The sequence below is a fragment of the Hypanus sabinus genome, chromosome 4 (genome assembly GCF_030144855.1).
Source record: "Hypanus sabinus isolate sHypSab1 chromosome 4, sHypSab1.hap1, whole genome shotgun sequence".
Taxonomy (NCBI): Eukaryota; Metazoa; Chordata; class Chondrichthyes; order Myliobatiformes; family Dasyatidae; genus Hypanus; species Hypanus sabinus.
The window spans coordinates 44,228,296-44,241,366 of NC_082709.1; the positions used below are offsets into that span (position 1 = coordinate 44,228,296).

The 13,071-nt window shown below is 39.0% G+C and overlaps 1 protein-coding gene across 2 annotated transcripts in view; it reads right to left on the reverse strand.

Annotated features, from left to right (window-relative positions):
* Positions 1 to 13,071, reverse strand: part of LOC132392240 (protein boule-like) — a 98,119-nt gene that overhangs the window by 39,972 nt on the left and 45,076 nt on the right. The gene's annotated exons all lie outside the window — the stretch shown is intronic.

A 13,071-nucleotide genomic window follows, 5' to 3' on the forward strand; every position in this document is an offset into this window, starting at 1 on the left:
TTGAAATCAAGTTCACATGCACCAGTTATGCAGGCAGCACTTTTTGTCATGGGTTTTGAGTGAAGAAGTTTCCCCTCATATTCCCCTTAAACTTCTCACCTTTCACCCTTAACTCATGACCTCTGGTTGTCCTAACTTCAATGGAAAAAGCCTGCTTGCATTTGCCCTATCTATATCCCTCATAATTCATATACCTCTTTCAAATCTCCTCTCAATCTTATACATTCTGAAGAACAGTCCTAACCTATTCAATCTTCCCTTATTATTCAGGCCCTCTAGACCCAGCAAAATCCTTCTAAATTTCCTCTGTACGCTATTATCTTTCCTGCAGGTAGATGTGCAGTTTTAGTCACAATACTCCAAATCAGGCCTCACCAACATCTTATACAACTTCAACGTAACATCCATCTCCTGTACTCAGTACTTTGATTAATGAAGGCCAATGTACCAAACACTTTCTTTACAACCCTATCTACCTGTGACACCACTTTCAATGAATTATGGACCTGTATTCCCAGATCCCTTTGTTCTAAAACACTCATAAGTGCTGTACCATTCACTGTGCAAGACCTATCCTGGTTGGTTCTACTTAAGAGCAACACCTCACAATTGTCTGCATTAAATTCCATCTGTCATTTTCCAGCCCATTTTCCCAGCAGATACAGGTATGTCTGTAAGCCATGACAGCTTTCCTCGCTCTCCACTGCACCTTCAATCTTGGTGCCATCTGCAAATTTGCAGTTCCCATTAATCGCATTACCATCCAGATAATTGATATAAGTGACAAAGGACCCAGCACCAATCCCTGTGCCACACCATTAGTCACAGGCCTCTAGTCAGAGAGGCCATCATCTACCTCCACTCTATGGCTTCACCCACGAAGCCAATGTCTAATCCAATTTACTAATTCTTCTTGAATGCCGAGTGACTGAACCTTCTTGACTAACCTTCCTTGCTCTACCTTGTCAAATGCCTTACTGTAGTCCATGTAGACAACATCACTGCCTTGCTTTCGTCCACTTTCCTGGTAACTTCCTCGAAAAACTATATAGGATTGGTTAGACGTGACCTACCATTCATGAATCCATATTGACTATCTTTAGAAAGTCATGTCTATCCAAATACCAACATATATATCCAGTCCCTGAAAACACTCTAATTTCCTGGCTTATGCTTAGAGCCTTTTTTAAACAGCGGAACAACGTTGGCTATCCTCCAATCTTCCACTATCTCTCCTGTCTCTAATGATAATTTAATTACCTCTGTTAGGGCCCCAGCAATTTCTGCACTTGCCTTTCGTAGGGTCCAAGGCAACACTTTGTCAGGACCTGGGGATTTATCCACCCTGATTTGCCTCAGCATATCAAACACCTCTTTCTCTGTAATCTGTACAGGGTCCATGAAGTTGATGCCACTTTGCCTCACTTCCGTAAGCTCTGTGTCCTTCTCCTGAGTAAATATGGATGCAAAGATTTAATTCCCTTTTATTTAATATCCCATCCACCCCCAATCTGTTTTGGCTCCACACTGATTACCATTCTAGTCTTTCAGAGGACCAATTTTATCCCTAGAAATCTTTTTGCTCTTAACATCTATGTACAATCCCCTAGGATTCTCCTTCACCTTGTCTGCCAGAGCACCTTCCAAGCTTTATAGCGTCCTGATTTAAGTGTTCTCTTACATTTTTTACACGGACCACAGTTGTTCCTGATTGATTATATCCGCTATGCACCTTTTACAAAACAATCTTAACCAGGGTTTCAATGTCTTTTACAGCCAAGGTTCCTACACTTGTTATGTTTACCTTTTATTCTGACAGGCACATACAAGCTTTGTACTCTCCAAATTTCACTTTTGAAGGCCTCCCACTCCACACTTGTCAGATCATTTGATACCATCAAAATTGACCCTTCTCCAATATAGAATCTCAACTGGTTTTATCTTTTTGTGTATTTACTTTGAAACTAATGGCACTGTGGCCATTGGATGCAAAGTGAGCACAAACTCTGTCGCCTACTGTGTCTCACCCCCCAACAGCAGATACAGTATTGCACTCTCTGTCACTGCAACATCTATGCACTAGTGAAGAGAACTAAACTGAATACATTTGACAAACTCTATCCCATTAGGACCTTTTACAGTATGCTGAATATAAAAAAATCATCTTCTATAACAACCTATGTTTCTTGTACTAGCCTGTGATATCATTACAAATTTGTTCCTCTAAATCTTTAGGACTGTTGGTGGTCTGTAATATAGCCTCATTAGCGTGGTGATCCTTTCTTATTTCTCAGTTCCCCCGCTAAAAACCTCACGAGTCGAGTTCGTCTCCTCCTCCTTTAATCCCTCCTGCTGTCTTAAACAATGGAATCCCACACAATATCGAGCTCCTAGTCCTGCTCCTCCTGCAATCAAGTCTCACTAACGACTACGTCACAATTCCCGGTGTTGATCCATACCCTGAACCCATCCACCTTTTCTACGATACTTAGTGCATCTAAATATATGCAGCTCATGACACTAGTCACACCATGCTGAACCTTTAGATTCCTAACTTTGTCTGAGGTCCTAACAATATATCCCCACGGTCTCAAGATGGCGCTTATGGAGTAAACCGCTGTTAGGCTTTGCTCCAAACCTTTTACGTTTTTTTTTAAATCTACAAACACCCTTTAAATGATTTTTTTATACTTATTCTAAAGGGGTCTAAACGTACAGAATTTTTCTTTTTAACTATTTGAACTATTTTCAACTCGATGAAATGTCTAAAGCAAAAGAATCAAAACAGACGAAAGAACCGATAACTTTAGAAACAATTGCGAAGCTTATAGAAGATAAATTTGAAGGACTGGAGAGAAAAATAACTGTAAAGCTCTCTGCGTTTGATGAGCATTTAAAGTCATTCGAAGAAAAACTTCAAACACTTACACTGGAATTACAAAAACAACAAGCAAGCATTTTGGCTCTTGAAGAAGCCGCTCGCAAGAAAGATCGTATAATTGAAACTTTGCAACAAGAGCAAAACTCGACTTCTCAACAGATGGATCGTTATAAATCTAAAATTACTGATCTTGAAAATCACTCTCGAAGGCAAAATCTTCGGTTAATTGGGATTCCGGAAAAATTTGAGAGCGGTGTTTTCTTTTCTAAATTAATGGATGTCTTTGGTTCAGAAATACTGGACTCTCCTCCAATAATCGACCGTGCACACCATGTGTCTCACTTTCGTTCTGATTCAAATTTGAAATCACGACATGTAATTCTCCGGATCCATTACCCTCATACCAAAGAGCGTCTGAATCGGGCGGCCCGGAAAAAGGGTATGATTAAAATAGTTTTAAAGAATTTAAATTTCGTATTTTGGAAGATTATAGCCCTGAAGTTTTAAGGGCAGGAATGGCTTTTAGATCGGTTATGTCGAAAATTCACCAGAAAGGCTACAAGCAAGCGCTGTTATTTCCAGCACACTTGAGAGTTACTTGTGAAGACGGAACTTTTCAGCTGTTTAAATCTCCAGCGGATGCTCAAAGCTTTTTGGAACAATGACACTCTATCGGGTTGACTAATGTAATAATTAGTCTATAGATTTGGATCTTTTACAGAATGATGTTTTTTTTGGGTATGGCTTACATGTATTTTTTATATACGGTAAAAGTTCTTTTTTTTGTTTTATTCTGACTTTATTAATTTTTTTATATATTATTAATCTATTAGCTTTGGAAATAACTTATTAGGGTTTTTTAAAGTTTATATACACTTAACATTTAAATATTAAGATTTAAAAAAAATAAAATGGCGTTTCTTCTTCCCGACAGACTTTAGTGCTTGGAACGTCATATCCGTTTTGATGTGTTTGAAAGTTTTAAACTCTCATTTAAAATACCAATTTAGTATTATTCATTTATGGGTTTTATCAATTTAATTTTTTGAACCCTTTTGTTTTATATATATATAATATTAATTTTATATTTTAACTTTTGTTATACTAACTCTTTCTTATATTATGGGTTGTTTGTATTTTTTTCAATTTTGTTTTGTCTGAGTTGCCGTCTTGAGACATGGGGGTAATTTTAGTGTTAGATTGCCTGCTTGCCTCTTTTTGGCTTTTTTCCGGGGGTTTTGAGGGTGGAGGGAGGGGGATTTTTCCTTTTCTTTTTTTTTCTTTTTGCTTGCTTTTTGCTTAGTTTTATTTCATGGGCTCATATGAAACTACAAAAATGGTTGCAGTGCCGTTACTTCGGGTTTTTCCTTGAACTCACTTCCTTCTTCCGGGTTCCTGAGTTCACTTTTTTTTAAACTTATGTGTTAAAAGTAATAAATATTGTCAATATGGATAGGATTATTAATTTTGTTTCGTGGAATACTAATGGTTTAAATCATCCAATCAAACGGAAAAAAACATTCAAAGTATTCCATAGAAAAAATGCCAATGTTATTTTTGTGCAAGAGACTCATGTAAGGAAGGTGGATAGTCAACGTTTTTTTAGGTTTTGGAAGGGCCAACAGTATCACTCAAATTCGCAAGCCAAAGTAAGAGGTGTTTCCATTTTTATAGACTCATCAACTTCTTTTATACATCATGGAACAATTTCAGATCCACAAGGTAGATTTTTGCTTATTACTGGTCTACTTTTTAATCAAAAAGTTGTTTTAGTTAATGTTTATGCTCCAAATACTGATTGTCCTGAATTTTTTAAATGCTTATTTACATCCTTTCCTAATCTGAATCAATATAGATTGATAATGGGTGGGGATTTTAACTGTTGTTTAAACCCTTTGATGGATAGATCCAAGCCCACCCAAATTCTTCCGAATAAATCGGCTTCTCTTATTTACTCTTTTATGATTGATTCAGCTATTTGTGAAATTTGGCGTTTTCTACACCCTAATGACAAAGAGTTCTCATACTTTTCCCATGTTTATCATAATTACTCAAGAATTGATTACTTTTTCATTGAACACCATTTACTTACAGATGTTACTGATTGTAAATATGACTCTATTACCATATCTGATCATGCACCTCTGAAGTTATCTATTAAAATAACGGATTCATATATCAATGCTAAATTTTGGAGGTTTAATCCTATTTTATTGCCGGATTTAGGCTTTGTTAACTTCATTAAACAACAAATTGATTTGTTTTTCTCAACAAATTCTACAGCAGAGATCTCTAGTGGAATTTTATGGGATACTTTTAAAGCATATATTCGTGGACAGATTATTTCATACTCTGCTGGAGTAAGGAACGAACTAATTCTAAAATATTAACATTAGTTGATAAAATCAAAGCAATTGATAAGATTTATTCAATGACTCCTAGTAAAGAACTTTATAAAGAAAGAGTGGAATATGTCCCCACAACCTCTCCACTAATTTATACTCCTGTCAAAGGGTCTTCGTCAGAAATGTCAACTGTATTTTTTCCACAGATATTGCCTGGCCTGGCCTGTGGAGTTCCTCCAGCATCTGCAAATTTTCTTTTCTCTCCACTAACTAAGTGTTCTGGCACTCTGGTTCCATCCCTCTGCAATTCCAATTTAAACCTCACCATGCAAGATTAACAAATCTGCTTGCCAGGTTATCAGTCTCCCTCCAGTTCAGGTGCAAACCGTCCGTTTTGTCCAGGTCCCACCTTCCCAGGAAGAAAGCCCAATGATCCAAAAATCTTGTGCCCTCCCTCCTGCACCAACTCATTAGCTATGTGTTAAACTGTATAATCCTCCTAGTTCTGGCCAATCGCATGGCATGGGAAGCATTCCTGAGATCACAACACTGGAGGTCCTGACTATAACCTCTGGTTGTTCACCTTCCCATTTAAGAAGGCTGAGAACTTAATTGGAGATGTCCCAGACCCAGAATGCAAAATACCATTCGGGAATCTCATTATCGCACACTGAACCTCCTGTCTGGTCCTTTAATGAATCTCCTATCACCATAGTGCACCTCTTCTACCCCACTTCCCTTCTGAGCCAGAGGCAGACTCAGTGCGAGAGATCCAACTGCTAATGGCTTTCCTGTCAGGTCATCCTATATCGCCCTCTCCACCCTTCCCAAACAGTATCCTAAGTAATATACCTGTTGAAAGGGATGGCCACAGGGGTACTCTACACTGGCACCTTAATCCTTTCCCCTTCCTGACTGTCACCCACTTTCCTGTGTCCTGCACCTTGGGTATAACTACCTCTCTGTATGTCCTATCTGTCACCCATTCAGCCACCCAAATGATCCGGAGTCAATTCAGTTCCAGCTCCATCTCCTTTACGCAGATTGTGATAAGCTGCAGATGGCTGCAATTTTTACAGTTGCAGTCATCCTAAATCCTGCAAAAGGAGCATTCAACTATCCTGCCTGGCATCTCTATTGTCCTATCTGGACAGATGTGAAGAGGGAAGGAAGAGAAATCTACCTAGAGCTTTTCTTTTTTGCCTTCTGTGACTGAAGCCTCGAAGAGCTGAAGCCTCACCACTTTAATTCTGTCCACTCTGACTATGGCCACTGTGTTTGCCCCTTCCTTTCTTTAATTTGCTCTTGCTAATAATCCCAAATGCCAATTGGTTGCTGGTCAGAGCTCCAAATAAATTGTCGCAATCCACTGCTACCCATTTCTATTCAGTCAGTGGACCTGAATGAAATCACATCATCTTAGACTTCTGATATCTGGATTTGTCGCTGGTCGAGCTCCAAAGAGGTGTGCACTTTGCAGATGTGCATCATGAATCTCAACTCGCCCAACAATGAGTAGCTCAATTGCTAAATGCTGAAAAAAAAAGCACTCTACAAGTTGTAACACACTGGAGTTGGGAGGTATCTGAGCAGCCTGTATTGAGTTCCAAACTCAAATCCACTTATAGCAGTAGTCAGCATTTTTACACAATGACCCTAAATTGTAGCTTTCTGCTCTAATTAATATTGGTGATGGTTAAAAAATATGCTATCATTTGGTGTGTGCATGACATCAAAAAATGAGAGATGTGCTAACAGAAGAAGTAGTATCCAATCCACTTCTGTGTTGCACGATTTAAACAGAAACAATCTTCAGTGCAATCTTTTCTAATTAAGTCAAAACTTAACTGCACTGTGTTCAAAAAATATGTGGCAAATGATTTAATTTTCAGTCATTAGATTATTTAGTTGGACTGGTGTGTTTTCCACTACCCTATCCAGATCACTCAGACCTTGACAATACTGGTTGGGTTGAGCTGTTCTCCGATCTTGGCAATTCATTTGCAAATGTTTCGTCACCATTTAATGATGTGTCCTTGTATGACGACGAAACACTTGCAAATGAATTGCGAAGATTGGAGAACAACTGAACCCAACCATGAACCACCCGAGCTACACATTCTCCAAACTATATCCTTTGGCAGTACTTTTTCTTTCTTATTCCGAAACCCCAACATTTATTCATGAAGCAGCAGCTGAACCTGAAATGTATGGTTAGGCCCTGTGGAGGGGCACACTAAGATTCAAGATTATTTTATGTAATTTTCAGTACACAAAGAACAAAATAATTCTAACTCCAGATCCACTGCAGCACAAAAACACAAGAAAAAGAACACATTAACAAAAAAATTATATATTGTACATTGATTGTATGTCCATAAAATGTTGCTGGACACAGAAGTGTGTAGGAGTGTAAGGATCCTCTGTCAGGAAATGATAAAATAGTGGCAATGGTAGGTATGGAGAGTTGGGTTAGTGGGTGGAGATGTTAATCGACCATACTGCTTGGAGAAAGTAACGTTTTTGAGTTTGGTGGTCCAGGAGTGCATGCTACAAAACCTCTTCCCTGATAGGAGTGAAGAAACAGTCCATGAGCAGTGTGGGATCCTTCATGATGTTACTGGCCCTCTTCTGTATATATACTCTAGATGGCAGGAACACTAGTGCTGGTGATGTATCAGGCAATTTGGACTACCTGTTATAGAGTTGTCCTGTCTGCTGCAGTGCAGTTTTCATACCATGAAGTGATGTAGCAAGTTAACATGCTCTCTATCCTCTCTAAGGATATGAGTATAAATGAATATTGTTCAGCTCCTGTCAGCCTCCTCAGAGTAGAGCTGTTCGTGAGCTTTCCTGAATATGTAGGATATGTTCTGGCAGCATGAGTGTTTGTGGATTCCCAGTTGTTTGAAACTGTTCAGTTTCCACCTGAAGATAACAACCATCTCCTTTGTCTCGATGACATCAAGGAAGAGGTTATTTGCCTGGCACCAGGTCTTTGAGCTTTTCCACTTCCTCTTTGTAGGCAATCTCATCATAGTTGGTGATAAGCCCCAACAGTGATGTGTCATTGGCAAACTTGATAATGTGATTGATTACTTGTGTGTTTGGCCGTGTACTCATGTGAGCAGAGTGTAATGAATGGGCTCAACACACACAACCCTGGAGAGCACCCATGTGGAGAATGATGTGGAGGGAGGACCAATTGTTCATTCTGACTAGGAAGAACAAGATGGTTAGGAAGTCCAATACCCAGCTGCACAGTGGTGTATTTAGACCAAGGAGTAGGAACTTGTTCGCCAAGGACTGTGGGACAATAGTGTTGAATGCCGAACTGAAATCCAGTAACAACATTCTTGATAGAAGTCTTCTTGTTGTCTAGGTGTGTTAGGACCAGGTTCATGACAGATTTTATGTCATGTGTCATACAGCAGTTCTGTTGGTAGGATATTGGTGAATGTCCAGTGTGGCAGGAGTTTTTGATATGTGCTGTTACAAGCCATTCAAAGCACTTCACAATGACTGGTGTCAATGCCAATGGACAGTAATTGTTCAGTTCTGAAATATATTCTTCGGAAGAGGGATGATGGTGAGTGATTTGAACCATGTGGGGACAGCATGAGAGAAATCTTTAAGATATCTGTTAAGACGCCAGAGAGCTGCTGTGCACTTTTGAGTATTTGGCCTGGGGGGGGGGGGGGGAATGGATTTAACCTCTGCAGAGTCCTTCTCACATCTGCTGCTGTTACCAATAGTAGCTGCTCACGTGGAAGTGAAAAGCTTTCGTGGCCAGTGTGATGTTGCTTGCTGCCTTGGAAGTGTGCATAGAGGTTTGTTTATAGAGCATCAGGGAGAGGTGCCACTGGTACAGTCAACGTTATTTTCCTTTGTGTAGTCAGTAAGACACGCCAAGGATGGTTATTGGACAGGTGTTCTTGAATTGTTTGTGCACAGGCAGTCTTTGCTCTCTTGACACCTAAGATGAGATTGCTGCTGTCTGCTCTGGGAGCTGTTCAATCTCCAAACTTGAAGGCAGCATCCTGGGCTTTTAGTAGGGAGCACTCCTCTACGTTGAGCTAGGGTTTCTGATTGGGCCGTGTGATGACCGTTCTTGAGGTATCAACTTTGTCTAGACACTTACAAGAAAAGTAGCCAGTGACAGATGAGGCATATTCCTCAAGGTCTGCGTCTTCTCTCTTTGTGGTGCCCTCATTGAAAACCTGCCAGTTAGTCCTGGAGCATAGAGATATTATTAGGACATAGAGTAAAAGTCCTCTCATCTGGTTTCTCCACTTTCAGCAGTGGTTGGCATGCCGGAATTAACATCATGGTGACATGATCAGAGAGCCCAAGGTGAAGACGTGGGATGACCAGTCAAGTACCAAGTCTGTTTTTATAAGTGCCAGTAGATCTCGAATTAGTTCAGTAGTATATGGTGAAACTGACATAATGTAGTTTTATGTGGGAAATCAGATTGCAATGGTCTTGTGAAATATGATTACAATCTTGACAGGACTACTTAAAAATGTGTTCAGGTAGAAGTCGCTGTTCCATTGGAAAGTAGGAAAGAAACATGAATGCTGTATCTACACAGCTATTATGACCAGTATCAAACTGGTTGTCTTTCATCTGGCTTTCTGAAATGAGTGCAGGCAATTCTGAATCCATCTTGAATAGGAAGATTTTATCAATTTATAGGGACATGTGGCAGGATTCAGAAGACAAAAGACCACTGCCATTTTCACAGTGAAACAGCATATCTTTAATATGCATCTTGTTTAGATCCAAGGAGAAATATAAGGGAAAGCCCTAAAGCATGTGGTGAATCACCAAAACTGTGTTCAGTTTGGGATTAATTTACGGACAATTTCACTTTCATGCTTTTTTGTAAAGACCTTGAACACATCTTTTTTTTTGCCTGCCTTCAATTATGACCCCCAAATCTTACACATTACCAATTTTACAGCTCAGGATAGTTTATCCTTGTATAAGAAAACAGAAGCACTTCATTGGCATTCCAATCCTAAAGCATCATATCCAAATCAAAGGATGTTTATAAATTGTAATCAAAGCTACTTTGACTTCTCTGAGCATTCTAAGATAGATCTCAGTAGATGTGCTTATTCCAACAACTTTTCTTGTACAGGCAGTCCGAATTACGAATGTCCGACTTACAAACAACTTGTACTTATGAACGGAGGGAGGAGAACGCCGTCTGCCATTTTAAGTCAGATCACGACGCCATCCGCCATTTTAAGTTGTTGTCGTTGACACTATGTTGAGTGTGTAACTTTGTATTTGGCTTAAATACTTCTTAACAAGATTCACCCTGACACCCCCCCTTTTCCAGTCAGCACCTCCCCCACTTGTCCCATTTAACCTGTCTCAGTGTGGGTGGACTTTAGGACCTGGGGCAGCAGAGGACCCGTAGCTGCTTCTGAATCAGCAGTTTTCTGTTCTGTTTACGGAAAACGATCACGATTGAAAATGAAGTGGAAATAATAAAGCGATCAGAAAGAAGTGAAACACCATCAGTCATTGGAAAAGCGTTAGGCTACAGTCGATCAAGGATTGGAACAATTTTAAAGGATACAGGTAAAGGATAAAGTGAGAATACTGGAGCATGTGAAAGGCCCTGCCCTGACGAAAGCTACAATTATTACTAAGCAATGAAGTGGTTTAATTATTGAAATAAATACGCTTCTTAAGTGTCTTATATGCATAGAAAGGTACAATATATACTACAGTTGACCCTCTTTATCCACGGATTCCGCATGCACGGATTCAGAAAACCTGGAAGTTCTCTCTTCAGCACTTGTTGTTTGAGCATGTACAGACTATTTTTTCTTGTCATTATTCCCTGAACAACACAGTATAGCAACTATTTACATTGTATTAGGTATTATAAGTAATCTAGAGACGATTTAAAAGTACAGGCAGTCCCCAGGTTATGAATGAGTTCTGTTCCTGAGTCCATCTTTAAGTCGGATTCGAAGTCGGAATAGGTACATCCGGTATTATTTAGCGTCAATTAGTAAAACGTTTTTCTTAGTATATAGTATATATTTTACCTTTCCATGCATATAAAACACTTAAGCAACATATGTATTTCAATAATTAAACAACTGTGTTGCTTAGTATAAATTGCAACTTTCATCGGGGCAGGGCCTTTCATATGCTTCATTAAAATTGTTCCGATCTTTGACCGACTGTAGCCTAACACATTTCCAATCACCAAAGGCGCTTCACCTCTTTCTGATTGCTTTATTACTTCCACTTTATTTTCAATCGTGATCGTGATTACTTTCCTGAACAGAAACACTGCGGATTCAGAGCTGCGCCAGGTCCTAAGGTCCACCGCACTGAAACAGGTTAAATAAAGTCCGGGGTTCCGCTGGGTCCTAAAGACCACTGCATTGAGACAGGTTAAATAAGGGACTTGAGCATCCATGTTTTTTGGTATCCACCGGGGGTCCTGGAAAAAATCCCCCGCAGATAAGGAGGGCCGACTGTATATACAAATGTTTGACTAACTGACGCTAAATAATACCAAACGTACCTGTTCTGACTTAAAGACGGACTCAGGAACAGAACTCGTTCATAACCCAGGGACTGCCTGTATTGTACTTCCTTATCTAAAAACATCCTTGCTATTTCTCTGGAAGGGTAAACCCGCGATCATAGAACAATCAACTCATTGGTAGCATTTTTTTAAAGTAAGAATAAAATGGAAAACCATTCTTCTAAACACAAAATAGATACTGCTAACATAAGTAGCTACTCCAAGGCTAGATTCAATTTATCCAATTGAGGAAAATAATAATACAGCATCTTCTAACTGGAGACTGTAAGCCAAAAATGCAAAGAATGCTAGATTATCCAAACTATACATTTCTTTCTTGAAGTTCTACATTATTTTCATCAGCAGTTTTGGCTATTACTGGATACAATCTAAATAGGGTGGGATCTGCAAATTAAATTGGAAGTTTTGCCCTCTGTTACAATCTGGTTGTTGCCAAAACTGTTGAATAATTTGAGACACATCTGCAGTTATTTTTTTAATTGTAGCCGAAGATAAAATTTTTATTCTGTGTTGGAGAGGGAATATTCTGTACAACCTACTGGAAATACATCAACATAAAATACTGCACAATTTCTTGAATACTCTTTGTGCCACTTAACAACTTCGCTTCAATATGGCATTGCAAAATCTTCAATTTTGAATATACAAAAATTTTTCAAATTGCAAGGCTGGAAAATTTGCCAAATAAGCCTGTACCAAGTTAAGGGCACATTAAATATTAACATGGTTTCACAGCTCTAGTGACTTAGTTTTAACTTTGACCTCTGGTGCTATCCATATGGATGCATGAGTTTTCTTGAGGAGGTCAAACTAGACCCCAAGCACGTTCAATTTTATTCTTACTGAATAAAAGTTATTACAGCAAATTACCCCAATTGCAGGCAACTGGAGAGTTGATGGGCCTTCGAGAGAGAATAGATTACAGGGAGAATAATTGGATGAGATGAATAGCTTCATTCAATATTGTAAGAATATGGCAAATCTGGTGTGGGTGCAATTGTCATTTATAATGATGGGAGAAATGCTGCTACAATTTATTTTAGTTTGAATTATGCAAGTTTTAACAATTTTAAGGAATGTTTGTAAATATTCATCATAAACCTCATAAGATGAAATGCAGTTATTTGCCTTAAATGATCTCTACCCACCAAGCACTTACAAGATGCAATTACCTGCATGCTTCTATAGCGCCCTGACTTAGAAAAATACATTGCTTGCCTTTCATTTTCTTGGGTCTATATCTTAAAATTCCTTACCTATCA